General features: G+C 48.5%; 49 non-coding genes across 49 annotated transcripts in view; 33 read left to right on the plus strand and 16 right to left on the minus strand.

Moving 5' to 3' along the window:
• Window positions 1-21, plus strand: part of TRNAN-GUU (transfer RNA asparagine (anticodon GUU)) — a 74-nt gene extending 53 nt beyond the window's left edge. The window contains exon 1 of the tRNA in view: window positions 1-21. This exon is cut by the window's left edge and continues 53 nt beyond it. This is a non-coding gene — a tRNA (tRNA-Asn).
• Window positions 22-279: 258 nt separating this feature from the next.
• On the minus strand, window positions 280-352 carry TRNAA-CGC (transfer RNA alanine (anticodon CGC)). The gene has a single exon. It is a non-coding gene; the product is annotated as a tRNA-Ala (tRNA).
• A 170-nt stretch (window positions 353-522) lies between these two features.
• On the plus strand, window positions 523-606 carry TRNAR-UCU (transfer RNA arginine (anticodon UCU)). The gene is given in 2 exon segments: window positions 523-559; window positions 571-606. It is a non-coding gene; the product is annotated as a tRNA-Arg (tRNA).
• A 798-nt stretch (window positions 607-1,404) lies between these two features.
• TRNAN-GUU (transfer RNA asparagine (anticodon GUU)) lies at window positions 1,405-1,478 on the plus strand. Its single transcript has one exon. It is a non-coding gene; the product is annotated as a tRNA-Asn (tRNA).
• A 258-nt stretch (window positions 1,479-1,736) lies between these two features.
• TRNAA-CGC (transfer RNA alanine (anticodon CGC)) lies at window positions 1,737-1,809 on the minus strand. Its single transcript has one exon. It is a non-coding gene; the product is annotated as a tRNA-Ala (tRNA).
• A 170-nt stretch (window positions 1,810-1,979) lies between these two features.
• TRNAR-UCU (transfer RNA arginine (anticodon UCU)) lies at window positions 1,980-2,063 on the plus strand. Its single transcript is given in 2 exon segments — window positions 1,980-2,016; window positions 2,028-2,063. It is a non-coding gene; the product is annotated as a tRNA-Arg (tRNA).
• Window positions 2,064-2,861: 798 nt separating this feature from the next.
• Window positions 2,862-2,935, plus strand: TRNAN-GUU (transfer RNA asparagine (anticodon GUU)). Its single transcript has one exon. It is a non-coding gene; the product is annotated as a tRNA-Asn (tRNA).
• Window positions 2,936-3,193: 258 nt separating this feature from the next.
• Window positions 3,194-3,266, minus strand: TRNAA-CGC (transfer RNA alanine (anticodon CGC)). The gene has a single exon. It is a non-coding gene; the product is annotated as a tRNA-Ala (tRNA).
• Window positions 3,267-3,436: 170 nt separating this feature from the next.
• Window positions 3,437-3,520, plus strand: TRNAR-UCU (transfer RNA arginine (anticodon UCU)). The gene is given in 2 exon segments: window positions 3,437-3,473; window positions 3,485-3,520. It is a non-coding gene; the product is annotated as a tRNA-Arg (tRNA).
• A 798-nt stretch (window positions 3,521-4,318) lies between these two features.
• On the plus strand, window positions 4,319-4,392 carry TRNAN-GUU (transfer RNA asparagine (anticodon GUU)). The gene has a single exon. It is a non-coding gene; the product is annotated as a tRNA-Asn (tRNA).
• Window positions 4,393-4,650: 258 nt separating this feature from the next.
• On the minus strand, window positions 4,651-4,723 carry TRNAA-CGC (transfer RNA alanine (anticodon CGC)). Its single transcript has one exon. It is a non-coding gene; the product is annotated as a tRNA-Ala (tRNA).
• A 170-nt stretch (window positions 4,724-4,893) lies between these two features.
• On the plus strand, window positions 4,894-4,977 carry TRNAR-UCU (transfer RNA arginine (anticodon UCU)). The gene is given in 2 exon segments: window positions 4,894-4,930; window positions 4,942-4,977. It is a non-coding gene; the product is annotated as a tRNA-Arg (tRNA).
• A 798-nt stretch (window positions 4,978-5,775) lies between these two features.
• Window positions 5,776-5,849, plus strand: TRNAN-GUU (transfer RNA asparagine (anticodon GUU)). Its single transcript has one exon. It is a non-coding gene; the product is annotated as a tRNA-Asn (tRNA).
• Window positions 5,850-6,107: 258 nt separating this feature from the next.
• Window positions 6,108-6,180, minus strand: TRNAA-CGC (transfer RNA alanine (anticodon CGC)). The gene has a single exon. It is a non-coding gene; the product is annotated as a tRNA-Ala (tRNA).
• Window positions 6,181-6,350: 170 nt separating this feature from the next.
• TRNAR-UCU (transfer RNA arginine (anticodon UCU)) lies at window positions 6,351-6,434 on the plus strand. The gene is given in 2 exon segments: window positions 6,351-6,387; window positions 6,399-6,434. It is a non-coding gene; the product is annotated as a tRNA-Arg (tRNA).
• A 798-nt stretch (window positions 6,435-7,232) lies between these two features.
• TRNAN-GUU (transfer RNA asparagine (anticodon GUU)) lies at window positions 7,233-7,306 on the plus strand. Its single transcript has one exon. It is a non-coding gene; the product is annotated as a tRNA-Asn (tRNA).
• A 258-nt stretch (window positions 7,307-7,564) lies between these two features.
• On the minus strand, window positions 7,565-7,637 carry TRNAA-CGC (transfer RNA alanine (anticodon CGC)). Its single transcript has one exon. It is a non-coding gene; the product is annotated as a tRNA-Ala (tRNA).
• A 170-nt stretch (window positions 7,638-7,807) lies between these two features.
• Window positions 7,808-7,891, plus strand: TRNAR-UCU (transfer RNA arginine (anticodon UCU)). The gene is given in 2 exon segments: window positions 7,808-7,844; window positions 7,856-7,891. It is a non-coding gene; the product is annotated as a tRNA-Arg (tRNA).
• Window positions 7,892-8,689: 798 nt separating this feature from the next.
• On the plus strand, window positions 8,690-8,763 carry TRNAN-GUU (transfer RNA asparagine (anticodon GUU)). Its single transcript has one exon. It is a non-coding gene; the product is annotated as a tRNA-Asn (tRNA).
• A 258-nt stretch (window positions 8,764-9,021) lies between these two features.
• On the minus strand, window positions 9,022-9,094 carry TRNAA-CGC (transfer RNA alanine (anticodon CGC)). Its single transcript has one exon. It is a non-coding gene; the product is annotated as a tRNA-Ala (tRNA).
• Window positions 9,095-9,264: 170 nt separating this feature from the next.
• On the plus strand, window positions 9,265-9,348 carry TRNAR-UCU (transfer RNA arginine (anticodon UCU)). Its single transcript is given in 2 exon segments — window positions 9,265-9,301; window positions 9,313-9,348. It is a non-coding gene; the product is annotated as a tRNA-Arg (tRNA).
• Window positions 9,349-10,146: 798 nt separating this feature from the next.
• On the plus strand, window positions 10,147-10,220 carry TRNAN-GUU (transfer RNA asparagine (anticodon GUU)). Its single transcript has one exon. It is a non-coding gene; the product is annotated as a tRNA-Asn (tRNA).
• A 258-nt stretch (window positions 10,221-10,478) lies between these two features.
• On the minus strand, window positions 10,479-10,551 carry TRNAA-CGC (transfer RNA alanine (anticodon CGC)). The gene has a single exon. It is a non-coding gene; the product is annotated as a tRNA-Ala (tRNA).
• A 170-nt stretch (window positions 10,552-10,721) lies between these two features.
• On the plus strand, window positions 10,722-10,805 carry TRNAR-UCU (transfer RNA arginine (anticodon UCU)). Its single transcript is given in 2 exon segments — window positions 10,722-10,758; window positions 10,770-10,805. It is a non-coding gene; the product is annotated as a tRNA-Arg (tRNA).
• Window positions 10,806-11,603: 798 nt separating this feature from the next.
• TRNAN-GUU (transfer RNA asparagine (anticodon GUU)) lies at window positions 11,604-11,677 on the plus strand. The gene has a single exon. It is a non-coding gene; the product is annotated as a tRNA-Asn (tRNA).
• Window positions 11,678-11,935: 258 nt separating this feature from the next.
• On the minus strand, window positions 11,936-12,008 carry TRNAA-CGC (transfer RNA alanine (anticodon CGC)). The gene has a single exon. It is a non-coding gene; the product is annotated as a tRNA-Ala (tRNA).
• A 170-nt stretch (window positions 12,009-12,178) lies between these two features.
• On the plus strand, window positions 12,179-12,262 carry TRNAR-UCU (transfer RNA arginine (anticodon UCU)). Its single transcript is given in 2 exon segments — window positions 12,179-12,215; window positions 12,227-12,262. It is a non-coding gene; the product is annotated as a tRNA-Arg (tRNA).
• Window positions 12,263-13,060: 798 nt separating this feature from the next.
• On the plus strand, window positions 13,061-13,134 carry TRNAN-GUU (transfer RNA asparagine (anticodon GUU)). The gene has a single exon. It is a non-coding gene; the product is annotated as a tRNA-Asn (tRNA).
• Window positions 13,135-13,392: 258 nt separating this feature from the next.
• Window positions 13,393-13,465, minus strand: TRNAA-CGC (transfer RNA alanine (anticodon CGC)). Its single transcript has one exon. It is a non-coding gene; the product is annotated as a tRNA-Ala (tRNA).
• Window positions 13,466-13,635: 170 nt separating this feature from the next.
• On the plus strand, window positions 13,636-13,719 carry TRNAR-UCU (transfer RNA arginine (anticodon UCU)). Its single transcript is given in 2 exon segments — window positions 13,636-13,672; window positions 13,684-13,719. It is a non-coding gene; the product is annotated as a tRNA-Arg (tRNA).
• Window positions 13,720-14,517: 798 nt separating this feature from the next.
• On the plus strand, window positions 14,518-14,591 carry TRNAN-GUU (transfer RNA asparagine (anticodon GUU)). The gene has a single exon. It is a non-coding gene; the product is annotated as a tRNA-Asn (tRNA).
• Window positions 14,592-14,849: 258 nt separating this feature from the next.
• Window positions 14,850-14,922, minus strand: TRNAA-CGC (transfer RNA alanine (anticodon CGC)). The gene has a single exon. It is a non-coding gene; the product is annotated as a tRNA-Ala (tRNA).
• Window positions 14,923-15,092: 170 nt separating this feature from the next.
• Window positions 15,093-15,176, plus strand: TRNAR-UCU (transfer RNA arginine (anticodon UCU)). Its single transcript is given in 2 exon segments — window positions 15,093-15,129; window positions 15,141-15,176. It is a non-coding gene; the product is annotated as a tRNA-Arg (tRNA).
• A 798-nt stretch (window positions 15,177-15,974) lies between these two features.
• Window positions 15,975-16,048, plus strand: TRNAN-GUU (transfer RNA asparagine (anticodon GUU)). The gene has a single exon. It is a non-coding gene; the product is annotated as a tRNA-Asn (tRNA).
• A 258-nt stretch (window positions 16,049-16,306) lies between these two features.
• Window positions 16,307-16,379, minus strand: TRNAA-CGC (transfer RNA alanine (anticodon CGC)). Its single transcript has one exon. It is a non-coding gene; the product is annotated as a tRNA-Ala (tRNA).
• A 170-nt stretch (window positions 16,380-16,549) lies between these two features.
• TRNAR-UCU (transfer RNA arginine (anticodon UCU)) lies at window positions 16,550-16,633 on the plus strand. The gene is given in 2 exon segments: window positions 16,550-16,586; window positions 16,598-16,633. It is a non-coding gene; the product is annotated as a tRNA-Arg (tRNA).
• Window positions 16,634-17,431: 798 nt separating this feature from the next.
• TRNAN-GUU (transfer RNA asparagine (anticodon GUU)) lies at window positions 17,432-17,505 on the plus strand. Its single transcript has one exon. It is a non-coding gene; the product is annotated as a tRNA-Asn (tRNA).
• A 258-nt stretch (window positions 17,506-17,763) lies between these two features.
• Window positions 17,764-17,836, minus strand: TRNAA-CGC (transfer RNA alanine (anticodon CGC)). Its single transcript has one exon. It is a non-coding gene; the product is annotated as a tRNA-Ala (tRNA).
• A 170-nt stretch (window positions 17,837-18,006) lies between these two features.
• TRNAR-UCU (transfer RNA arginine (anticodon UCU)) lies at window positions 18,007-18,090 on the plus strand. The gene is given in 2 exon segments: window positions 18,007-18,043; window positions 18,055-18,090. It is a non-coding gene; the product is annotated as a tRNA-Arg (tRNA).
• A 798-nt stretch (window positions 18,091-18,888) lies between these two features.
• On the plus strand, window positions 18,889-18,962 carry TRNAN-GUU (transfer RNA asparagine (anticodon GUU)). Its single transcript has one exon. It is a non-coding gene; the product is annotated as a tRNA-Asn (tRNA).
• A 258-nt stretch (window positions 18,963-19,220) lies between these two features.
• On the minus strand, window positions 19,221-19,293 carry TRNAA-CGC (transfer RNA alanine (anticodon CGC)). The gene has a single exon. It is a non-coding gene; the product is annotated as a tRNA-Ala (tRNA).
• A 170-nt stretch (window positions 19,294-19,463) lies between these two features.
• Window positions 19,464-19,547, plus strand: TRNAR-UCU (transfer RNA arginine (anticodon UCU)). Its single transcript is given in 2 exon segments — window positions 19,464-19,500; window positions 19,512-19,547. It is a non-coding gene; the product is annotated as a tRNA-Arg (tRNA).
• A 798-nt stretch (window positions 19,548-20,345) lies between these two features.
• Window positions 20,346-20,419, plus strand: TRNAN-GUU (transfer RNA asparagine (anticodon GUU)). Its single transcript has one exon. It is a non-coding gene; the product is annotated as a tRNA-Asn (tRNA).
• Window positions 20,420-20,677: 258 nt separating this feature from the next.
• On the minus strand, window positions 20,678-20,750 carry TRNAA-CGC (transfer RNA alanine (anticodon CGC)). The gene has a single exon. It is a non-coding gene; the product is annotated as a tRNA-Ala (tRNA).
• A 170-nt stretch (window positions 20,751-20,920) lies between these two features.
• On the plus strand, window positions 20,921-21,004 carry TRNAR-UCU (transfer RNA arginine (anticodon UCU)). Its single transcript is given in 2 exon segments — window positions 20,921-20,957; window positions 20,969-21,004. It is a non-coding gene; the product is annotated as a tRNA-Arg (tRNA).
• A 798-nt stretch (window positions 21,005-21,802) lies between these two features.
• TRNAN-GUU (transfer RNA asparagine (anticodon GUU)) lies at window positions 21,803-21,876 on the plus strand. The gene has a single exon. It is a non-coding gene; the product is annotated as a tRNA-Asn (tRNA).
• A 258-nt stretch (window positions 21,877-22,134) lies between these two features.
• On the minus strand, window positions 22,135-22,207 carry TRNAA-CGC (transfer RNA alanine (anticodon CGC)). Its single transcript has one exon. It is a non-coding gene; the product is annotated as a tRNA-Ala (tRNA).
• A 170-nt stretch (window positions 22,208-22,377) lies between these two features.
• TRNAR-UCU (transfer RNA arginine (anticodon UCU)) lies at window positions 22,378-22,461 on the plus strand. The gene is given in 2 exon segments: window positions 22,378-22,414; window positions 22,426-22,461. It is a non-coding gene; the product is annotated as a tRNA-Arg (tRNA).
• A 798-nt stretch (window positions 22,462-23,259) lies between these two features.
• On the plus strand, window positions 23,260-23,333 carry TRNAN-GUU (transfer RNA asparagine (anticodon GUU)). The gene has a single exon. It is a non-coding gene; the product is annotated as a tRNA-Asn (tRNA).
• Window positions 23,334-23,477: the final 144 nt, after the last annotated feature.

Consider the following 23,477-nt stretch of genomic DNA (forward strand, 5'->3'; position numbering starts at 1 on the left):
GTTCAAGCCCACCCAGGGACGGGCTTGCCTTTTGTTTGCGCCGTATGTTACACGTAAAGCCGTGGCTGTCAGTGCGTCTGAGCCGTTTGAAAGCTTCAAAATGGTAATGCTAGCCAAAAAGGTCCTTCGAGCCGGAATTGAACCAGCGACCTAAGGATTGCTAATTTGCTTCTACAGTCCTCCGCTCTACCAGCTGAGCTATCGAAGGCCAGTTCTTTGAGCGCCAAAGATAAAAAGGCCATCATGCTAGAGTTTCAAAGCGCTGGCAAGTAAAGATCTTGGAGGATGCGGGCATCGATCCCGCTACCTCTCGCATGCGAAGCGAGCGCTCTACCATGTGAGCTAATCCCCCGTGACGGCTGTTTACACACCTGTCTACTCTGATCGGCAATTTTAGCACATTCCCAGCCTTCAAGAGTTTCCAAAGTTGAGGCCTTTTTTTCTTTAAGTATAGATGTCACGAAAGTGAGATGCACTGGCCTTTTCCCAGCCACAAAATGACTACGCGCAAGGCTTAGGAGTGGCTCTGTGGCGCAATGGATAGCGCATTGGACTTCTAGAGTGAAAGTGATTCAAAGGTTGTGGGTTCGAGTCCCACCAGAGTCGTATGTTCTAGCGCACTGTGGTAGCTTGTAGTGTGCTCTTAGGCAAGAAACCTGCCTAGGACTTCATTTGTTGTCGTAGCCCTGCCTTGCAGCTTTTTAAGGCGACTGATTTAGCATTCAGTTTTGATCTGCAGTGCAAAGGAAAGAGCCCTTTTCTAAATGGCATATTAGAAAAAACTTTCTGATAGTGAGAGTGATCACTGAGTGGTACAGGTTACCACGGGTGGTGATGAGTTCTCCTTCCATGGAAGTGTTCAAACAAAGGCTGGACAACTGTCTGTCTGGAATGATTTAGGTAATCCTGCACTGAGCAGGGGCTTGGACCCCATGACCCTGGAGTTGGAAGCTCTACCATTCTATGATCTTCTGTATTTAGGCATGTATGTCTGCATTGACAGAGAAGAGGACATTTCTAAAGAAACAAAGCGATTTCTCAAACTATGCTGTCCAGGAAGATGTGGATGTGGTAGGAACTGCAAAAAACTGAGCTTCCTAGCAGAGGATGGTTTCGATCCATCGACCTCTGGGTTATGGGCCCAGCACGCTTCCGCTGCGCCACTCTGCTGCATTGGGATAGCTTACAAGGCGCTGGTGAGGCCAAGCTGAGGAAGCCTTTGACTGTTGCTAAGCCGCTAACAGGGAGCCACTCTCCGTGGGCAGTTGGGTACTCTTTGGAGTCACGCTGTTGTCTTCTAGTTTATCTCTTCTTTTCCTTTTTTTGATATTATTGTTTAGGTAGTCACCTGAGAGAATATAGTTGACCTGACTGAGGATTTGGCCTGCGGCACAACGTGTGGTTGTCTCTGTGGCGCAATCGGTTAGCGCGTTCGGCTGTTAACCGAAAGGTTGGTGGTTCAAGCCCACCCAGGGACGGGCTTGCCTTTTGTTTGCGCCGTATGTTACACGTAAAGCCGTGGCTGTCAGTGCGTCTGAGCCGTTTGAAAGCTTCAAAATGGTAATGCTAGCCAAAAAGGTCCTTCGAGCCGGAATTGAACCAGCGACCTAAGGATTGCTAATTTGCTTCTACAGTCCTCCGCTCTACCAGCTGAGCTATCGAAGGCCAGTTCTTTGAGCGCCAAAGATAAAAAGGCCATCATGCTAGAGTTTCAAAGCGCTGGCAAGTAAAGATCTTGGAGGATGCGGGCATCGATCCCGCTACCTCTCGCATGCGAAGCGAGCGCTCTACCATGTGAGCTAATCCCCCGTGACGGCTGTTTACACACCTGTCTACTCTGATCGGCAATTTTAGCACATTCCCAGCCTTCAAGAGTTTCCAAAGTTGAGGCCTTTTTTTCTTTAAGTATAGATGTCACGAAAGTGAGATGCACTGGCCTTTTCCCAGCCACAAAATGACTACGCGCAAGGCTTAGGAGTGGCTCTGTGGCGCAATGGATAGCGCATTGGACTTCTAGAGTGAAAGTGATTCAAAGGTTGTGGGTTCGAGTCCCACCAGAGTCGTATGTTCTAGCGCACTGTGGTAGCTTGTAGTGTGCTCTTAGGCAAGAAACCTGCCTAGGACTTCATTTGTTGTCGTAGCCCTGCCTTGCAGCTTTTTAAGGCGACTGATTTAGCATTCAGTTTTGATCTGCAGTGCAAAGGAAAGAGCCCTTTTCTAAATGGCATATTAGAAAAAACTTTCTGATAGTGAGAGTGATCACTGAGTGGTACAGGTTACCACGGGTGGTGATGAGTTCTCCTTCCATGGAAGTGTTCAAACAAAGGCTGGACAACTGTCTGTCTGGAATGATTTAGGTAATCCTGCACTGAGCAGGGGCTTGGACCCCATGACCCTGGAGTTGGAAGCTCTACCATTCTATGATCTTCTGTATTTAGGCATGTATGTCTGCATTGACAGAGAAGAGGACATTTCTAAAGAAACAAAGCGATTTCTCAAACTATGCTGTCCAGGAAGATGTGGATGTGGTAGGAACTGCAAAAAACTGAGCTTCCTAGCAGAGGATGGTTTCGATCCATCGACCTCTGGGTTATGGGCCCAGCACGCTTCCGCTGCGCCACTCTGCTGCATTGGGATAGCTTACAAGGCGCTGGTGAGGCCAAGCTGAGGAAGCCTTTGACTGTTGCTAAGCCGCTAACAGGGAGCCACTCTCCGTGGGCAGTTGGGTACTCTTTGGAGTCACGCTGTTGTCTTCTAGTTTATCTCTTCTTTTCCTTTTTTTGATATTATTGTTTAGGTAGTCACCTGAGAGAATATAGTTGACCTGACTGAGGATTTGGCCTGCGGCACAACGTGTGGTTGTCTCTGTGGCGCAATCGGTTAGCGCGTTCGGCTGTTAACCGAAAGGTTGGTGGTTCAAGCCCACCCAGGGACGGGCTTGCCTTTTGTTTGCGCCGTATGTTACACGTAAAGCCGTGGCTGTCAGTGCGTCTGAGCCGTTTGAAAGCTTCAAAATGGTAATGCTAGCCAAAAAGGTCCTTCGAGCCGGAATTGAACCAGCGACCTAAGGATTGCTAATTTGCTTCTACAGTCCTCCGCTCTACCAGCTGAGCTATCGAAGGCCAGTTCTTTGAGCGCCAAAGATAAAAAGGCCATCATGCTAGAGTTTCAAAGCGCTGGCAAGTAAAGATCTTGGAGGATGCGGGCATCGATCCCGCTACCTCTCGCATGCGAAGCGAGCGCTCTACCATGTGAGCTAATCCCCCGTGACGGCTGTTTACACACCTGTCTACTCTGATCGGCAATTTTAGCACATTCCCAGCCTTCAAGAGTTTCCAAAGTTGAGGCCTTTTTTTCTTTAAGTATAGATGTCACGAAAGTGAGATGCACTGGCCTTTTCCCAGCCACAAAATGACTACGCGCAAGGCTTAGGAGTGGCTCTGTGGCGCAATGGATAGCGCATTGGACTTCTAGAGTGAAAGTGATTCAAAGGTTGTGGGTTCGAGTCCCACCAGAGTCGTATGTTCTAGCGCACTGTGGTAGCTTGTAGTGTGCTCTTAGGCAAGAAACCTGCCTAGGACTTCATTTGTTGTCGTAGCCCTGCCTTGCAGCTTTTTAAGGCGACTGATTTAGCATTCAGTTTTGATCTGCAGTGCAAAGGAAAGAGCCCTTTTCTAAATGGCATATTAGAAAAAACTTTCTGATAGTGAGAGTGATCACTGAGTGGTACAGGTTACCACGGGTGGTGATGAGTTCTCCTTCCATGGAAGTGTTCAAACAAAGGCTGGACAACTGTCTGTCTGGAATGATTTAGGTAATCCTGCACTGAGCAGGGGCTTGGACCCCATGACCCTGGAGTTGGAAGCTCTACCATTCTATGATCTTCTGTATTTAGGCATGTATGTCTGCATTGACAGAGAAGAGGACATTTCTAAAGAAACAAAGCGATTTCTCAAACTATGCTGTCCAGGAAGATGTGGATGTGGTAGGAACTGCAAAAAACTGAGCTTCCTAGCAGAGGATGGTTTCGATCCATCGACCTCTGGGTTATGGGCCCAGCACGCTTCCGCTGCGCCACTCTGCTGCATTGGGATAGCTTACAAGGCGCTGGTGAGGCCAAGCTGAGGAAGCCTTTGACTGTTGCTAAGCCGCTAACAGGGAGCCACTCTCCGTGGGCAGTTGGGTACTCTTTGGAGTCACGCTGTTGTCTTCTAGTTTATCTCTTCTTTTCCTTTTTTTGATATTATTGTTTAGGTAGTCACCTGAGAGAATATAGTTGACCTGACTGAGGATTTGGCCTGCGGCACAACGTGTGGTTGTCTCTGTGGCGCAATCGGTTAGCGCGTTCGGCTGTTAACCGAAAGGTTGGTGGTTCAAGCCCACCCAGGGACGGGCTTGCCTTTTGTTTGCGCCGTATGTTACACGTAAAGCCGTGGCTGTCAGTGCGTCTGAGCCGTTTGAAAGCTTCAAAATGGTAATGCTAGCCAAAAAGGTCCTTCGAGCCGGAATTGAACCAGCGACCTAAGGATTGCTAATTTGCTTCTACAGTCCTCCGCTCTACCAGCTGAGCTATCGAAGGCCAGTTCTTTGAGCGCCAAAGATAAAAAGGCCATCATGCTAGAGTTTCAAAGCGCTGGCAAGTAAAGATCTTGGAGGATGCGGGCATCGATCCCGCTACCTCTCGCATGCGAAGCGAGCGCTCTACCATGTGAGCTAATCCCCCGTGACGGCTGTTTACACACCTGTCTACTCTGATCGGCAATTTTAGCACATTCCCAGCCTTCAAGAGTTTCCAAAGTTGAGGCCTTTTTTTCTTTAAGTATAGATGTCACGAAAGTGAGATGCACTGGCCTTTTCCCAGCCACAAAATGACTACGCGCAAGGCTTAGGAGTGGCTCTGTGGCGCAATGGATAGCGCATTGGACTTCTAGAGTGAAAGTGATTCAAAGGTTGTGGGTTCGAGTCCCACCAGAGTCGTATGTTCTAGCGCACTGTGGTAGCTTGTAGTGTGCTCTTAGGCAAGAAACCTGCCTAGGACTTCATTTGTTGTCGTAGCCCTGCCTTGCAGCTTTTTAAGGCGACTGATTTAGCATTCAGTTTTGATCTGCAGTGCAAAGGAAAGAGCCCTTTTCTAAATGGCATATTAGAAAAAACTTTCTGATAGTGAGAGTGATCACTGAGTGGTACAGGTTACCACGGGTGGTGATGAGTTCTCCTTCCATGGAAGTGTTCAAACAAAGGCTGGACAACTGTCTGTCTGGAATGATTTAGGTAATCCTGCACTGAGCAGGGGCTTGGACCCCATGACCCTGGAGTTGGAAGCTCTACCATTCTATGATCTTCTGTATTTAGGCATGTATGTCTGCATTGACAGAGAAGAGGACATTTCTAAAGAAACAAAGCGATTTCTCAAACTATGCTGTCCAGGAAGATGTGGATGTGGTAGGAACTGCAAAAAACTGAGCTTCCTAGCAGAGGATGGTTTCGATCCATCGACCTCTGGGTTATGGGCCCAGCACGCTTCCGCTGCGCCACTCTGCTGCATTGGGATAGCTTACAAGGCGCTGGTGAGGCCAAGCTGAGGAAGCCTTTGACTGTTGCTAAGCCGCTAACAGGGAGCCACTCTCCGTGGGCAGTTGGGTACTCTTTGGAGTCACGCTGTTGTCTTCTAGTTTATCTCTTCTTTTCCTTTTTTTGATATTATTGTTTAGGTAGTCACCTGAGAGAATATAGTTGACCTGACTGAGGATTTGGCCTGCGGCACAACGTGTGGTTGTCTCTGTGGCGCAATCGGTTAGCGCGTTCGGCTGTTAACCGAAAGGTTGGTGGTTCAAGCCCACCCAGGGACGGGCTTGCCTTTTGTTTGCGCCGTATGTTACACGTAAAGCCGTGGCTGTCAGTGCGTCTGAGCCGTTTGAAAGCTTCAAAATGGTAATGCTAGCCAAAAAGGTCCTTCGAGCCGGAATTGAACCAGCGACCTAAGGATTGCTAATTTGCTTCTACAGTCCTCCGCTCTACCAGCTGAGCTATCGAAGGCCAGTTCTTTGAGCGCCAAAGATAAAAAGGCCATCATGCTAGAGTTTCAAAGCGCTGGCAAGTAAAGATCTTGGAGGATGCGGGCATCGATCCCGCTACCTCTCGCATGCGAAGCGAGCGCTCTACCATGTGAGCTAATCCCCCGTGACGGCTGTTTACACACCTGTCTACTCTGATCGGCAATTTTAGCACATTCCCAGCCTTCAAGAGTTTCCAAAGTTGAGGCCTTTTTTTCTTTAAGTATAGATGTCACGAAAGTGAGATGCACTGGCCTTTTCCCAGCCACAAAATGACTACGCGCAAGGCTTAGGAGTGGCTCTGTGGCGCAATGGATAGCGCATTGGACTTCTAGAGTGAAAGTGATTCAAAGGTTGTGGGTTCGAGTCCCACCAGAGTCGTATGTTCTAGCGCACTGTGGTAGCTTGTAGTGTGCTCTTAGGCAAGAAACCTGCCTAGGACTTCATTTGTTGTCGTAGCCCTGCCTTGCAGCTTTTTAAGGCGACTGATTTAGCATTCAGTTTTGATCTGCAGTGCAAAGGAAAGAGCCCTTTTCTAAATGGCATATTAGAAAAAACTTTCTGATAGTGAGAGTGATCACTGAGTGGTACAGGTTACCACGGGTGGTGATGAGTTCTCCTTCCATGGAAGTGTTCAAACAAAGGCTGGACAACTGTCTGTCTGGAATGATTTAGGTAATCCTGCACTGAGCAGGGGCTTGGACCCCATGACCCTGGAGTTGGAAGCTCTACCATTCTATGATCTTCTGTATTTAGGCATGTATGTCTGCATTGACAGAGAAGAGGACATTTCTAAAGAAACAAAGCGATTTCTCAAACTATGCTGTCCAGGAAGATGTGGATGTGGTAGGAACTGCAAAAAACTGAGCTTCCTAGCAGAGGATGGTTTCGATCCATCGACCTCTGGGTTATGGGCCCAGCACGCTTCCGCTGCGCCACTCTGCTGCATTGGGATAGCTTACAAGGCGCTGGTGAGGCCAAGCTGAGGAAGCCTTTGACTGTTGCTAAGCCGCTAACAGGGAGCCACTCTCCGTGGGCAGTTGGGTACTCTTTGGAGTCACGCTGTTGTCTTCTAGTTTATCTCTTCTTTTCCTTTTTTTGATATTATTGTTTAGGTAGTCACCTGAGAGAATATAGTTGACCTGACTGAGGATTTGGCCTGCGGCACAACGTGTGGTTGTCTCTGTGGCGCAATCGGTTAGCGCGTTCGGCTGTTAACCGAAAGGTTGGTGGTTCAAGCCCACCCAGGGACGGGCTTGCCTTTTGTTTGCGCCGTATGTTACACGTAAAGCCGTGGCTGTCAGTGCGTCTGAGCCGTTTGAAAGCTTCAAAATGGTAATGCTAGCCAAAAAGGTCCTTCGAGCCGGAATTGAACCAGCGACCTAAGGATTGCTAATTTGCTTCTACAGTCCTCCGCTCTACCAGCTGAGCTATCGAAGGCCAGTTCTTTGAGCGCCAAAGATAAAAAGGCCATCATGCTAGAGTTTCAAAGCGCTGGCAAGTAAAGATCTTGGAGGATGCGGGCATCGATCCCGCTACCTCTCGCATGCGAAGCGAGCGCTCTACCATGTGAGCTAATCCCCCGTGACGGCTGTTTACACACCTGTCTACTCTGATCGGCAATTTTAGCACATTCCCAGCCTTCAAGAGTTTCCAAAGTTGAGGCCTTTTTTTCTTTAAGTATAGATGTCACGAAAGTGAGATGCACTGGCCTTTTCCCAGCCACAAAATGACTACGCGCAAGGCTTAGGAGTGGCTCTGTGGCGCAATGGATAGCGCATTGGACTTCTAGAGTGAAAGTGATTCAAAGGTTGTGGGTTCGAGTCCCACCAGAGTCGTATGTTCTAGCGCACTGTGGTAGCTTGTAGTGTGCTCTTAGGCAAGAAACCTGCCTAGGACTTCATTTGTTGTCGTAGCCCTGCCTTGCAGCTTTTTAAGGCGACTGATTTAGCATTCAGTTTTGATCTGCAGTGCAAAGGAAAGAGCCCTTTTCTAAATGGCATATTAGAAAAAACTTTCTGATAGTGAGAGTGATCACTGAGTGGTACAGGTTACCACGGGTGGTGATGAGTTCTCCTTCCATGGAAGTGTTCAAACAAAGGCTGGACAACTGTCTGTCTGGAATGATTTAGGTAATCCTGCACTGAGCAGGGGCTTGGACCCCATGACCCTGGAGTTGGAAGCTCTACCATTCTATGATCTTCTGTATTTAGGCATGTATGTCTGCATTGACAGAGAAGAGGACATTTCTAAAGAAACAAAGCGATTTCTCAAACTATGCTGTCCAGGAAGATGTGGATGTGGTAGGAACTGCAAAAAACTGAGCTTCCTAGCAGAGGATGGTTTCGATCCATCGACCTCTGGGTTATGGGCCCAGCACGCTTCCGCTGCGCCACTCTGCTGCATTGGGATAGCTTACAAGGCGCTGGTGAGGCCAAGCTGAGGAAGCCTTTGACTGTTGCTAAGCCGCTAACAGGGAGCCACTCTCCGTGGGCAGTTGGGTACTCTTTGGAGTCACGCTGTTGTCTTCTAGTTTATCTCTTCTTTTCCTTTTTTTGATATTATTGTTTAGGTAGTCACCTGAGAGAATATAGTTGACCTGACTGAGGATTTGGCCTGCGGCACAACGTGTGGTTGTCTCTGTGGCGCAATCGGTTAGCGCGTTCGGCTGTTAACCGAAAGGTTGGTGGTTCAAGCCCACCCAGGGACGGGCTTGCCTTTTGTTTGCGCCGTATGTTACACGTAAAGCCGTGGCTGTCAGTGCGTCTGAGCCGTTTGAAAGCTTCAAAATGGTAATGCTAGCCAAAAAGGTCCTTCGAGCCGGAATTGAACCAGCGACCTAAGGATTGCTAATTTGCTTCTACAGTCCTCCGCTCTACCAGCTGAGCTATCGAAGGCCAGTTCTTTGAGCGCCAAAGATAAAAAGGCCATCATGCTAGAGTTTCAAAGCGCTGGCAAGTAAAGATCTTGGAGGATGCGGGCATCGATCCCGCTACCTCTCGCATGCGAAGCGAGCGCTCTACCATGTGAGCTAATCCCCCGTGACGGCTGTTTACACACCTGTCTACTCTGATCGGCAATTTTAGCACATTCCCAGCCTTCAAGAGTTTCCAAAGTTGAGGCCTTTTTTTCTTTAAGTATAGATGTCACGAAAGTGAGATGCACTGGCCTTTTCCCAGCCACAAAATGACTACGCGCAAGGCTTAGGAGTGGCTCTGTGGCGCAATGGATAGCGCATTGGACTTCTAGAGTGAAAGTGATTCAAAGGTTGTGGGTTCGAGTCCCACCAGAGTCGTATGTTCTAGCGCACTGTGGTAGCTTGTAGTGTGCTCTTAGGCAAGAAACCTGCCTAGGACTTCATTTGTTGTCGTAGCCCTGCCTTGCAGCTTTTTAAGGCGACTGATTTAGCATTCAGTTTTGATCTGCAGTGCAAAGGAAAGAGCCCTTTTCTAAATGGCATATTAGAAAAAACTTTCTGATAGTGAGAGTGATCACTGAGTGGTACAGGTTACCACGGGTGGTGATGAGTTCTCCTTCCATGGAAGTGTTCAAACAAAGGCTGGACAACTGTCTGTCTGGAATGATTTAGGTAATCCTGCACTGAGCAGGGGCTTGGACCCCATGACCCTGGAGTTGGAAGCTCTACCATTCTATGATCTTCTGTATTTAGGCATGTATGTCTGCATTGACAGAGAAGAGGACATTTCTAAAGAAACAAAGCGATTTCTCAAACTATGCTGTCCAGGAAGATGTGGATGTGGTAGGAACTGCAAAAAACTGAGCTTCCTAGCAGAGGATGGTTTCGATCCATCGACCTCTGGGTTATGGGCCCAGCACGCTTCCGCTGCGCCACTCTGCTGCATTGGGATAGCTTACAAGGCGCTGGTGAGGCCAAGCTGAGGAAGCCTTTGACTGTTGCTAAGCCGCTAACAGGGAGCCACTCTCCGTGGGCAGTTGGGTACTCTTTGGAGTCACGCTGTTGTCTTCTAGTTTATCTCTTCTTTTCCTTTTTTTGATATTATTGTTTAGGTAGTCACCTGAGAGAATATAGTTGACCTGACTGAGGATTTGGCCTGCGGCACAACGTGTGGTTGTCTCTGTGGCGCAATCGGTTAGCGCGTTCGGCTGTTAACCGAAAGGTTGGTGGTTCAAGCCCACCCAGGGACGGGCTTGCCTTTTGTTTGCGCCGTATGTTACACGTAAAGCCGTGGCTGTCAGTGCGTCTGAGCCGTTTGAAAGCTTCAAAATGGTAATGCTAGCCAAAAAGGTCCTTCGAGCCGGAATTGAACCAGCGACCTAAGGATTGCTAATTTGCTTCTACAGTCCTCCGCTCTACCAGCTGAGCTATCGAAGGCCAGTTCTTTGAGCGCCAAAGATAAAAAGGCCATCATGCTAGAGTTTCAAAGCGCTGGCAAGTAAAGATCTTGGAGGATGCGGGCATCGATCCCGCTACCTCTCGCATGCGAAGCGAGCGCTCTACCATGTGAGCTAATCCCCCGTGACGGCTGTTTACACACCTGTCTACTCTGATCGGCAATTTTAGCACATTCCCAGCCTTCAAGAGTTTCCAAAGTTGAGGCCTTTTTTTCTTTAAGTATAGATGTCACGAAAGTGAGATGCACTGGCCTTTTCCCAGCCACAAAATGACTACGCGCAAGGCTTAGGAGTGGCTCTGTGGCGCAATGGATAGCGCATTGGACTTCTAGAGTGAAAGTGATTCAAAGGTTGTGGGTTCGAGTCCCACCAGAGTCGTATGTTCTAGCGCACTGTGGTAGCTTGTAGTGTGCTCTTAGGCAAGAAACCTGCCTAGGACTTCATTTGTTGTCGTAGCCCTGCCTTGCAGCTTTTTAAGGCGACTGATTTAGCATTCAGTTTTGATCTGCAGTGCAAAGGAAAGAGCCCTTTTCTAAATGGCATATTAGAAAAAACTTTCTGATAGTGAGAGTGATCACTGAGTGGTACAGGTTACCACGGGTGGTGATGAGTTCTCCTTCCATGGAAGTGTTCAAACAAAGGCTGGACAACTGTCTGTCTGGAATGATTTAGGTAATCCTGCACTGAGCAGGGGCTTGGACCCCATGACCCTGGAGTTGGAAGCTCTACCATTCTATGATCTTCTGTATTTAGGCATGTATGTCTGCATTGACAGAGAAGAGGACATTTCTAAAGAAACAAAGCGATTTCTCAAACTATGCTGTCCAGGAAGATGTGGATGTGGTAGGAACTGCAAAAAACTGAGCTTCCTAGCAGAGGATGGTTTCGATCCATCGACCTCTGGGTTATGGGCCCAGCACGCTTCCGCTGCGCCACTCTGCTGCATTGGGATAGCTTACAAGGCGCTGGTGAGGCCAAGCTGAGGAAGCCTTTGACTGTTGCTAAGCCGCTAACAGGGAGCCACTCTCCGTGGGCAGTTGGGTACTCTTTGGAGTCACGCTGTTGTCTTCTAGTTTATCTCTTCTTTTCCTTTTTTTGATATTATTGTTTAGGTAGTCACCTGAGAGAATATAGTTGACCTGACTGAGGATTTGGCCTGCGGCACAACGTGTGGTTGTCTCTGTGGCGCAATCGGTTAGCGCGTTCGGCTGTTAACCGAAAGGTTGGTGGTTCAAGCCCACCCAGGGACGGGCTTGCCTTTTGTTTGCGCCGTATGTTACACGTAAAGCCGTGGCTGTCAGTGCGTCTGAGCCGTTTGAAAGCTTCAAAATGGTAATGCTAGCCAAAAAGGTCCTTCGAGCCGGAATTGAACCAGCGACCTAAGGATTGCTAATTTGCTTCTACAGTCCTCCGCTCTACCAGCTGAGCTATCGAAGGCCAGTTCTTTGAGCGCCAAAGATAAAAAGGCCATCATGCTAGAGTTTCAAAGCGCTGGCAAGTAAAGATCTTGGAGGATGCGGGCATCGATCCCGCTACCTCTCGCATGCGAAGCGAGCGCTCTACCATGTGAGCTAATCCCCCGTGACGGCTGTTTACACACCTGTCTACTCTGATCGGCAATTTTAGCACATTCCCAGCCTTCAAGAGTTTCCAAAGTTGAGGCCTTTTTTTCTTTAAGTATAGATGTCACGAAAGTGAGATGCACTGGCCTTTTCCCAGCCACAAAATGACTACGCGCAAGGCTTAGGAGTGGCTCTGTGGCGCAATGGATAGCGCATTGGACTTCTAGAGTGAAAGTGATTCAAAGGTTGTGGGTTCGAGTCCCACCAGAGTCGTATGTTCTAGCGCACTGTGGTAGCTTGTAGTGTGCTCTTAGGCAAGAAACCTGCCTAGGACTTCATTTGTTGTCGTAGCCCTGCCTTGCAGCTTTTTAAGGCGACTGATTTAGCATTCAGTTTTGATCTGCAGTGCAAAGGAAAGAGCCCTTTTCTAAATGGCATATTAGAAAAAACTTTCTGATAGTGAGAGTGATCACTGAGTGGTACAGGTTACCACGGGTGGTGATGAGTTCTCCTTCCATGGAAGTGTTCAAACAAAGGCTGGACAACTGTCTGTCTGGAATGATTTAGGTAATCCTGCACTGAGCAGGGGCTTGGACCCCATGACCCTGGAGTTGGAAGCTCTACCATTCTATGATCTTCTGTATTTAGGCATGTATGTCTGCATTGACAGAGAAGAGGACATTTCTAAAGAAACAAAGCGATTTCTCAAACTATGCTGTCCAGGAAGATGTGGATGTGGTAGGAACTGCAAAAAACTGAGCTTCCTAGCAGAGGATGGTTTCGATCCATCGACCTCTGGGTTATGGGCCCAGCACGCTTCCGCTGCGCCACTCTGCTGCATTGGGATAGCTTACAAGGCGCTGGTGAGGCCAAGCTGAGGAAGCCTTTGACTGTTGCTAAGCCGCTAACAGGGAGCCACTCTCCGTGGGCAGTTGGGTACTCTTTGGAGTCACGCTGTTGTCTTCTAGTTTATCTCTTCTTTTCCTTTTTTTGATATTATTGTTTAGGTAGTCACCTGAGAGAATATAGTTGACCTGACTGAGGATTTGGCCTGCGGCACAACGTGTGGTTGTCTCTGTGGCGCAATCGGTTAGCGCGTTCGGCTGTTAACCGAAAGGTTGGTGGTTCAAGCCCACCCAGGGACGGGCTTGCCTTTTGTTTGCGCCGTATGTTACACGTAAAGCCGTGGCTGTCAGTGCGTCTGAGCCGTTTGAAAGCTTCAAAATGGTAATGCTAGCCAAAAAGGTCCTTCGAGCCGGAATTGAACCAGCGACCTAAGGATTGCTAATTTGCTTCTACAGTCCTCCGCTCTACCAGCTGAGCTATCGAAGGCCAGTTCTTTGAGCGCCAAAGATAAAAAGGCCATCATGCTAGAGTTTCAAAGCGCTGGCAAGTAAAGATCTTGGAGGATGCGGGCATCGATCCCGCTACCTCTCGCATGCGAAGCGAGCGCTCTACCATGTGAGCTAATCCCCCGTGACGGCTGTTTACACACCTGTCTACTCTGATCGGCAATTTTAGCACATTCCCAGCCTTCAAGAGTTTCCAAAGTTGAGGCCTTTTTTTCTTTAAGTATAGATGTCACGAAAGTGAGATGCACTGGCCTTTTCCCAGCCACAAAATGACTACGCGCAAGGCTTAGGAGTGGCTCTGTGGCGCAATGGATAGCGCATTGGACTTCTAGAGTGAAAGTGATTCAAAGGTTGTGGGTTCGAGTCCCACCAGAGTCGTATGTTCTAGCGCACTGTGGTAGCTTGTAGTGTGCTCTTAGGCAAGAAACCTGCCTAGGACTTCATTTGTTGTCGTAGCCCTGCCTTGCAGCTTTTTAAGGCGACTGATTTAGCATTCAGTTTTGATCTGCAGTGCAAAGGAAAGAGCCCTTTTCTAAATGGCATATTAGAAAAAACTTTCTGATAGTGAGAGTGATCACTGAGTGGTACAGGTTACCACGGGTGGTGATGAGTTCTCCTTCCATGGAAGTGTTCAAACAAAGGCTGGACAACTGTCTGTCTGGAATGATTTAGGTAATCCTGCACTGAGCAGGGGCTTGGACCCCATGACCCTGGAGTTGGAAGCTCTACCATTCTATGATCTTCTGTATTTAGGCATGTATGTCTGCATTGACAGAGAAGAGGACATTTCTAAAGAAACAAAGCGATTTCTCAAACTATGCTGTCCAGGAAGATGTGGATGTGGTAGGAACTGCAAAAAACTGAGCTTCCTAGCAGAGGATGGTTTCGATCCATCGACCTCTGGGTTATGGGCCCAGCACGCTTCCGCTGCGCCACTCTGCTGCATTGGGATAGCTTACAAGGCGCTGGTGAGGCCAAGCTGAGGAAGCCTTTGACTGTTGCTAAGCCGCTAACAGGGAGCCACTCTCCGTGGGCAGTTGGGTACTCTTTGGAGTCACGCTGTTGTCTTCTAGTTTATCTCTTCTTTTCCTTTTTTTGATATTATTGTTTAGGTAGTCACCTGAGAGAATATAGTTGACCTGACTGAGGATTTGGCCTGCGGCACAACGTGTGGTTGTCTCTGTGGCGCAATCGGTTAGCGCGTTCGGCTGTTAACCGAAAGGTTGGTGGTTCAAGCCCACCCAGGGACGGGCTTGCCTTTTGTTTGCGCCGTATGTTACACGTAAAGCCGTGGCTGTCAGTGCGTCTGAGCCGTTTGAAAGCTTCAAAATGGTAATGCTAGCCAAAAAGGTCCTTCGAGCCGGAATTGAACCAGCGACCTAAGGATTGCTAATTTGCTTCTACAGTCCTCCGCTCTACCAGCTGAGCTATCGAAGGCCAGTTCTTTGAGCGCCAAAGATAAAAAGGCCATCATGCTAGAGTTTCAAAGCGCTGGCAAGTAAAGATCTTGGAGGATGCGGGCATCGATCCCGCTACCTCTCGCATGCGAAGCGAGCGCTCTACCATGTGAGCTAATCCCCCGTGACGGCTGTTTACACACCTGTCTACTCTGATCGGCAATTTTAGCACATTCCCAGCCTTCAAGAGTTTCCAAAGTTGAGGCCTTTTTTTCTTTAAGTATAGATGTCACGAAAGTGAGATGCACTGGCCTTTTCCCAGCCACAAAATGACTACGCGCAAGGCTTAGGAGTGGCTCTGTGGCGCAATGGATAGCGCATTGGACTTCTAGAGTGAAAGTGATTCAAAGGTTGTGGGTTCGAGTCCCACCAGAGTCGTATGTTCTAGCGCACTGTGGTAGCTTGTAGTGTGCTCTTAGGCAAGAAACCTGCCTAGGACTTCATTTGTTGTCGTAGCCCTGCCTTGCAGCTTTTTAAGGCGACTGATTTAGCATTCAGTTTTGATCTGCAGTGCAAAGGAAAGAGCCCTTTTCTAAATGGCATATTAGAAAAAACTTTCTGATAGTGAGAGTGATCACTGAGTGGTACAGGTTACCACGGGTGGTGATGAGTTCTCCTTCCATGGAAGTGTTCAAACAAAGGCTGGACAACTGTCTGTCTGGAATGATTTAGGTAATCCTGCACTGAGCAGGGGCTTGGACCCCATGACCCTGGAGTTGGAAGCTCTACCATTCTATGATCTTCTGTATTTAGGCATGTATGTCTGCATTGACAGAGAAGAGGACATTTCTAAAGAAACAAAGCGATTTCTCAAACTATGCTGTCCAGGAAGATGTGGATGTGGTAGGAACTGCAAAAAACTGAGCTTCCTAGCAGAGGATGGTTTCGATCCATCGACCTCTGGGTTATGGGCCCAGCACGCTTCCGCTGCGCCACTCTGCTGCATTGGGATAGCTTACAAGGCGCTGGTGAGGCCAAGCTGAGGAAGCCTTTGACTGTTGCTAAGCCGCTAACAGGGAGCCACTCTCCGTGGGCAGTTGGGTACTCTTTGGAGTCACGCTGTTGTCTTCTAGTTTATCTCTTCTTTTCCTTTTTTTGATATTATTGTTTAGGTAGTCACCTGAGAGAATATAGTTGACCTGACTGAGGATTTGGCCTGCGGCACAACGTGTGGTTGTCTCTGTGGCGCAATCGGTTAGCGCGTTCGGCTGTTAACCGAAAGGTTGGTGGTTCAAGCCCACCCAGGGACGGGCTTGCCTTTTGTTTGCGCCGTATGTTACACGTAAAGCCGTGGCTGTCAGTGCGTCTGAGCCGTTTGAAAGCTTCAAAATGGTAATGCTAGCCAAAAAGGTCCTTCGAGCCGGAATTGAACCAGCGACCTAAGGATTGCTAATTTGCTTCTACAGTCCTCCGCTCTACCAGCTGAGCTATCGAAGGCCAGTTCTTTGAGCGCCAAAGATAAAAAGGCCATCATGCTAGAGTTTCAAAGCGCTGGCAAGTAAAGATCTTGGAGGATGCGGGCATCGATCCCGCTACCTCTCGCATGCGAAGCGAGCGCTCTACCATGTGAGCTAATCCCCCGTGACGGCTGTTTACACACCTGTCTACTCTGATCGGCAATTTTAGCACATTCCCAGCCTTCAAGAGTTTCCAAAGTTGAGGCCTTTTTTTCTTTAAGTATAGATGTCACGAAAGTGAGATGCACTGGCCTTTTCCCAGCCACAAAATGACTACGCGCAAGGCTTAGGAGTGGCTCTGTGGCGCAATGGATAGCGCATTGGACTTCTAGAGTGAAAGTGATTCAAAGGTTGTGGGTTCGAGTCCCACCAGAGTCGTATGTTCTAGCGCACTGTGGTAGCTTGTAGTGTGCTCTTAGGCAAGAAACCTGCCTAGGACTTCATTTGTTGTCGTAGCCCTGCCTTGCAGCTTTTTAAGGCGACTGATTTAGCATTCAGTTTTGATCTGCAGTGCAAAGGAAAGAGCCCTTTTCTAAATGGCATATTAGAAAAAACTTTCTGATAGTGAGAGTGATCACTGAGTGGTACAGGTTACCACGGGTGGTGATGAGTTCTCCTTCCATGGAAGTGTTCAAACAAAGGCTGGACAACTGTCTGTCTGGAATGATTTAGGTAATCCTGCACTGAGCAGGGGCTTGGACCCCATGACCCTGGAGTTGGAAGCTCTACCATTCTATGATCTTCTGTATTTAGGCATGTATGTCTGCATTGACAGAGAAGAGGACATTTCTAAAGAAACAAAGCGATTTCTCAAACTATGCTGTCCAGGAAGATGTGGATGTGGTAGGAACTGCAAAAAACTGAGCTTCCTAGCAGAGGATGGTTTCGATCCATCGACCTCTGGGTTATGGGCCCAGCACGCTTCCGCTGCGCCACTCTGCTGCATTGGGATAGCTTACAAGGCGCTGGTGAGGCCAAGCTGAGGAAGCCTTTGACTGTTGCTAAGCCGCTAACAGGGAGCCACTCTCCGTGGGCAGTTGGGTACTCTTTGGAGTCACGCTGTTGTCTTCTAGTTTATCTCTTCTTTTCCTTTTTTTGATATTATTGTTTAGGTAGTCACCTGAGAGAATATAGTTGACCTGACTGAGGATTTGGCCTGCGGCACAACGTGTGGTTGTCTCTGTGGCGCAATCGGTTAGCGCGTTCGGCTGTTAACCGAAAGGTTGGTGGTTCAAGCCCACCCAGGGACGGGCTTGCCTTTTGTTTGCGCCGTATGTTACACGTAAAGCCGTGGCTGTCAGTGCGTCTGAGCCGTTTGAAAGCTTCAAAATGGTAATGCTAGCCAAAAAGGTCCTTCGAGCCGGAATTGAACCAGCGACCTAAGGATTGCTAATTTGCTTCTACAGTCCTCCGCTCTACCAGCTGAGCTATCGAAGGCCAGTTCTTTGAGCGCCAAAGATAAAAAGGCCATCATGCTAGAGTTTCAAAGCGCTGGCAAGTAAAGATCTTGGAGGATGCGGGCATCGATCCCGCTACCTCTCGCATGCGAAGCGAGCGCTCTACCATGTGAGCTAATCCCCCGTGACGGCTGTTTACACACCTGTCTACTCTGATCGGCAATTTTAGCACATTCCCAGCCTTCAAGAGTTTCCAAAGTTGAGGCCTTTTTTTCTTTAAGTATAGATGTCACGAAAGTGAGATGCACTGGCCTTTTCCCAGCCACAAAATGACTACGCGCAAGGCTTAGGAGTGGCTCTGTGGCGCAATGGATAGCGCATTGGACTTCTAGAGTGAAAGTGATTCAAAGGTTGTGGGTTCGAGTCCCACCAGAGTCGTATGTTCTAGCGCACTGTGGTAGCTTGTAGTGTGCTCTTAGGCAAGAAACCTGCCTAGGACTTCATTTGTTGTCGTAGCCCTGCCTTGCAGCTTTTTAAGGCGACTGATTTAGCATTCAGTTTTGATCTGCAGTGCAAAGGAAAGAGCCCTTTTCTAAATGGCATATTAGAAAAAACTTTCTGATAGTGAGAGTGATCACTGAGTGGTACAGGTTACCACGGGTGGTGATGAGTTCTCCTTCCATGGAAGTGTTCAAACAAAGGCTGGACAACTGTCTGTCTGGAATGATTTAGGTAATCCTGCACTGAGCAGGGGCTTGGACCCCATGACCCTGGAGTTGGAAGCTCTACCATTCTATGATCTTCTGTATTTAGGCATGTATGTCTGCATTGACAGAGAAGAGGACATTTCTAAAGAAACAAAGCGATTTCTCAAACTATGCTGTCCAGGAAGATGTGGATGTGGTAGGAACTGCAAAAAACTGAGCTTCCTAGCAGAGGATGGTTTCGATCCATCGACCTCTGGGTTATGGGCCCAGCACGCTTCCGCTGCGCCACTCTGCTGCATTGGGATAGCTTACAAGGCGCTGGTGAGGCCAAGCTGAGGAAGCCTTTGACTGTTGCTAAGCCGCTAACAGGGAGCCACTCTCCGTGGGCAGTTGGGTACTCTTTGGAGTCACGCTGTTGTCTTCTAGTTTATCTCTTCTTTTCCTTTTTTTGATATTATTGTTTAGGTAGTCACCTGAGAGAATATAGTTGACCTGACTGAGGATTTGGCCTGCGGCACAACGTGTGGTTGTCTCTGTGGCGCAATCGGTTAGCGCGTTCGGCTGTTAACCGAAAGGTTGGTGGTTCAAGCCCACCCAGGGACGGGCTTGCCTTTTGTTTGCGCCGTATGTTACACGTAAAGCCGTGGCTGTCAGTGCGTCTGAGCCGTTTGAAAGCTTCAAAATGGTAATGCTAGCCAAAAAGGTCCTTCGAGCCGGAATTGAACCAGCGACCTAAGGATTGCTAATTTGCTTCTACAGTCCTCCGCTCTACCAGCTGAGCTATCGAAGGCCAGTTCTTTGAGCGCCAAAGATAAAAAGGCCATCATGCTAGAGTTTCAAAGCGCTGGCAAGTAAAGATCTTGGAGGATGCGGGCATCGATCCCGCTACCTCTCGCATGCGAAGCGAGCGCTCTACCATGTGAGCTAATCCCCCGTGACGGCTGTTTACACACCTGTCTACTCTGATCGGCAATTTTAGCACATTCCCAGCCTTCAAGAGTTTCCAAAGTTGAGGCCTTTTTTTCTTTAAGTATAGATGTCACGAAAGTGAGATGCACTGGCCTTTTCCCAGCCACAAAATGACTACGCGCAAGGCTTAGGAGTGGCTCTGTGGCGCAATGGATAGCGCATTGGACTTCTAGAGTGAAAGTGATTCAAAGGTTGTGGGTTCGAGTCCCACCAGAGTCGTATGTTCTAGCGCACTGTGGTAGCTTGTAGTGTGCTCTTAGGCAAGAAACCTGCCTAGGACTTCATTTGTTGTCGTAGCCCTGCCTTGCAGCTTTTTAAGGCGACTGATTTAGCATTCAGTTTTGATCTGCAGTGCAAAGGAAAGAGCCCTTTTCTAAATGGCATATTAGAAAAAACTTTCTGATAGTGAGAGTGATCACTGAGTGGTACAGGTTACCACGGGTGGTGATGAGTTCTCCTTCCATGGAAGTGTTCAAACAAAGGCTGGACAACTGTCTGTCTGGAATGATTTAGGTAATCCTGCACTGAGCAGGGGCTTGGACCCCATGACCCTGGAGTTGGAAGCTCTACCATTCTATGATCTTCTGTATTTAGGCATGTATGTCTGCATTGACAGAGAAGAGGACATTTCTAAAGAAACAAAGCGATTTCTCAAACTATGCTGTCCAGGAAGATGTGGATGTGGTAGGAACTGCAAAAAACTGAGCTTCCTAGCAGAGGATGGTTTCGATCCATCGACCTCTGGGTTATGGGCCCAGCACGCTTCCGCTGCGCCACTCTGCTGCATTGGGATAGCTTACAAGGCGCTGGTGAGGCCAAGCTGAGGAAGCCTTTGACTGTTGCTAAGCCGCTAACAGGGAGCCACTCTCCGTGGGCAGTTGGGTACTCTTTGGAGTCACGCTGTTGTCTTCTAGTTTATCTCTTCTTTTCCTTTTTTTGATATTATTGTTTAGGTAGTCACCTGAGAGAATATAGTTGACCTGACTGAGGATTTGGCCTGCGGCACAACGTGTGGTTGTCTCTGTGGCGCAATCGGTTAGCGCGTTCGGCTGTTAACCGAAAGGTTGGTGGTTCAAGCCCACCCAGGGACGGGCTTGCCTTTTGTTTGCGCCGTATGTTACACGTAAAGCCGTGGCTGTCAGTGCGTCTGAGCCGTTTGAAAGCTTCAAAATGGTAATGCTAGCCAAAAAGGTCCTTCGAGCCGGAATTGAACCAGCGACCTAAGGATTGCTAATTTGCTTCTACAGTCCTCCGCTCTACCAGCTGAGCTATCGAAGGCCAGTTCTTTGAGCGCCAAAGATAAAAAGGCCATCATGCTAGAGTTTCAAAGCGCTGGCAAGTAAAGATCTTGGAGGATGCGGGCATCGATCCCGCTACCTCTCGCATGCGAAGCGAGCGCTCTACCATGTGAGCTAATCCCCCGTGACGGCTGTTTACACACCTGTCTACTCTGATCGGCAATTTTAGCACATTCCCAGCCTTCAAGAGTTTCCAAAGTTGAGGCCTTTTTTTCTTTAAGTATAGATGTCACGAAAGTGAGATGCACTGGCCTTTTCCCAGCCACAAAATGACTACGCGCAAGGCTTAGGAGTGGCTCTGTGGCGCAATGGATAGCGCATTGGACTTCTAGAGTGAAAGTGATTCAAAGGTTGTGGGTTCGAGTCCCACCAGAGTCGTATGTTCTAGCGCACTGTGGTAGCTTGTAGTGTGCTCTTAGGCAAGAAACCTGCCTAGGACTTCATTTGTTGTCGTAGCCCTGCCTTGCAGCTTTTTAAGGCGACTGATTTAGCATTCAGTTTTGATCTGCAGTGCAAAGGAAAGAGCCCTTTTCTAAATGGCATATTAGAAAAAACTTTCTGATAGTGAGAGTGATCACTGAGTGGTACAGGTTACCACGGGTGGTGATGAGTTCTCCTTCCATGGAAGTGTTCAAACAAAGGCTGGACAACTGTCTGTCTGGAATGATTTAGGTAATCCTGCACTGAGCAGGGGCTTGGACCCCATGACCCTGGAGTTGGAAGCTCTACCATTCTATGATCTTCTGTATTTAGGCATGTATGTCTGCATTGACAGAGAAGAGGACATTTCTAAAGAAACAAAGCGATTTCTCAAACTATGCTGTCCAGGAAGATGTGGATGTGGTAGGAACTGCAAAAAACTGAGCTTCCTAGCAGAGGATGGTTTCGATCCATCGACCTCTGGGTTATGGGCCCAGCACGCTTCCGCTGCGCCACTCTGCTGCATTGGGATAGCTTACAAGGCGCTGGTGAGGCCAAGCTGAGGAAGCCTTTGACTGTTGCTAAGCCGCTAACAGGGAGCCACTCTCCGTGGGCAGTTGGGTACTCTTTGGAGTCACGCTGTTGTCTTCTAGTTTATCTCTTCTTTTCCTTTTTTTGATATTATTGTTTAGGTAGTCACCTGAGAGAATATAGTTGACCTGACTGAGGATTTGGCCTGCGGCACAACGTGTGGTTGTCTCTGTGGCGCAATCGGTTAGCGCGTTCGGCTGTTAACCGAAAGGTTGGTGGTTCAAGCCCACCCAGGGACGGGCTTGCCTTTTGTTTGCGCCGTATGTTACACGTAAAGCCGTGGCTGTCAGTGCGTCTGAGCCGTTTGAAAGCTTCAAAATGGTAATGCTAGCCAAAAAGGTCCTTCGAGCCGGAATTGAACCAGCGACCTAAGGATTGCTAATTTGCTTCTACAGTCCTCCGCTCTACCAGCTGAGCTATCGAAGGCCAGTTCTTTGAGCGCCAAAGATAAAAAGGCCATCATGCTAGAGTTTCAAAGCGCTGGCAAGTAAAGATCTTGGAGGATGCGGGCATCGATCCCGCTACCTCTCGCATGCGAAGCGAGCGCTCTACCATGTGAGCTAATCCCCCGTGACGGCTGTTTACACACCTGTCTACTCTGATCGGCAATTTTAGCACATTCCCAGCCTTCAAGAGTTTCCAAAGTTGAGGCCTTTTTTTCTTTAAGTATAGATGTCACGAAAGTGAGATGCACTGGCCTTTTCCCAGCCACAAAATGACTACGCGCAAGGCTTAGGAGTGGCTCTGTGGCGCAATGGATAGCGCATTGGACTTCTAGAGTGAAAGTGATTCAAAGGTTGTGGGTTCGAGTCCCACCAGAGTCGTATGTTCTAGCGCACTGTGGTAGCTTGTAGTGTGCTCTTAGGCAAGAAACCTGCCTAGGACTTCATTTGTTGTCGTAGCCCTGCCTTGCAGCTTTTTAAGGCGACTGATTTAGCATTCAGTTTTGATCTGCAGTGCAAAGGAAAGAGCCCTTTTCTAAATGGCATATTAGAAAAAACTTTCTGATAGTGAGAGTGATCACTGAGTGGTACAGGTTACCACGGGTGGTGATGAGTTCTCCTTCCATGGAAGTGTTCAAACAAAGGCTGGACAACTGTCTGTCTGGAATGATTTAGGTAATCCTGCACTGAGCAGGGGCTTGGACCCCATGACCCTGGAGTTGGAAGCTCTACCATTCTATGATCTTCTGTATTTAGGCATGTATGTCTGCATTGACAGAGAAGAGGACATTTCTAAAGAAACAAAGCGATTTCTCAAACTATGCTGTCCAGGAAGATGTGGATGTGGTAGGAACTGCAAAAAACTGAGCTTCCTAGCAGAGGATGGTTTCGATCCATCGACCTCTGGGTTATGGGCCCAGCACGCTTCCGCTGCGCCACTCTGCTGCATTGGGATAGCTTACAAGGCGCTGGTGAGGCCAAGCTGAGGAAGCCTTTGACTGTTGCTAAGCCGCTAACAGGGAGCCACTCTCCGTGGGCAGTTGGGTACTCTTTGGAGTCACGCTGTTGTCTTCTAGTTTATCTCTTCTTTTCCTTTTTTTGATATTATTGTTTAGGTAGTCACCTGAGAGAATATAGTTGACCTGACTGAGGATTTGGCCTGCGGCACAACGTGTGGTTGTCTCTGTGGCGCAATCGGTTAGCGCGTTCGGCTGTTAACCGAAAGGTTGGTGGTTCAAGCCCACCCAGGGACGGGCTTGCCTTTTGTTTGCGCCGTATGTTACACGTAAAGCCGTGGCTGTCAGTGCGTCTGAGCCGTTTGAAAGCTTCAAAATGGTAATGCTAGCCAAAAAGGTCCTTCGAGCCGGAATTGAACCAGCGACCTAAGGATTGCTAAT

Source organism: Eleutherodactylus coqui, chromosome 1 (genome assembly GCF_035609145.1).
Source record: "Eleutherodactylus coqui strain aEleCoq1 chromosome 1, aEleCoq1.hap1, whole genome shotgun sequence".
NCBI classification, from domain to species: domain Eukaryota; kingdom Metazoa; phylum Chordata; class Amphibia; order Anura; family Eleutherodactylidae; genus Eleutherodactylus; species Eleutherodactylus coqui.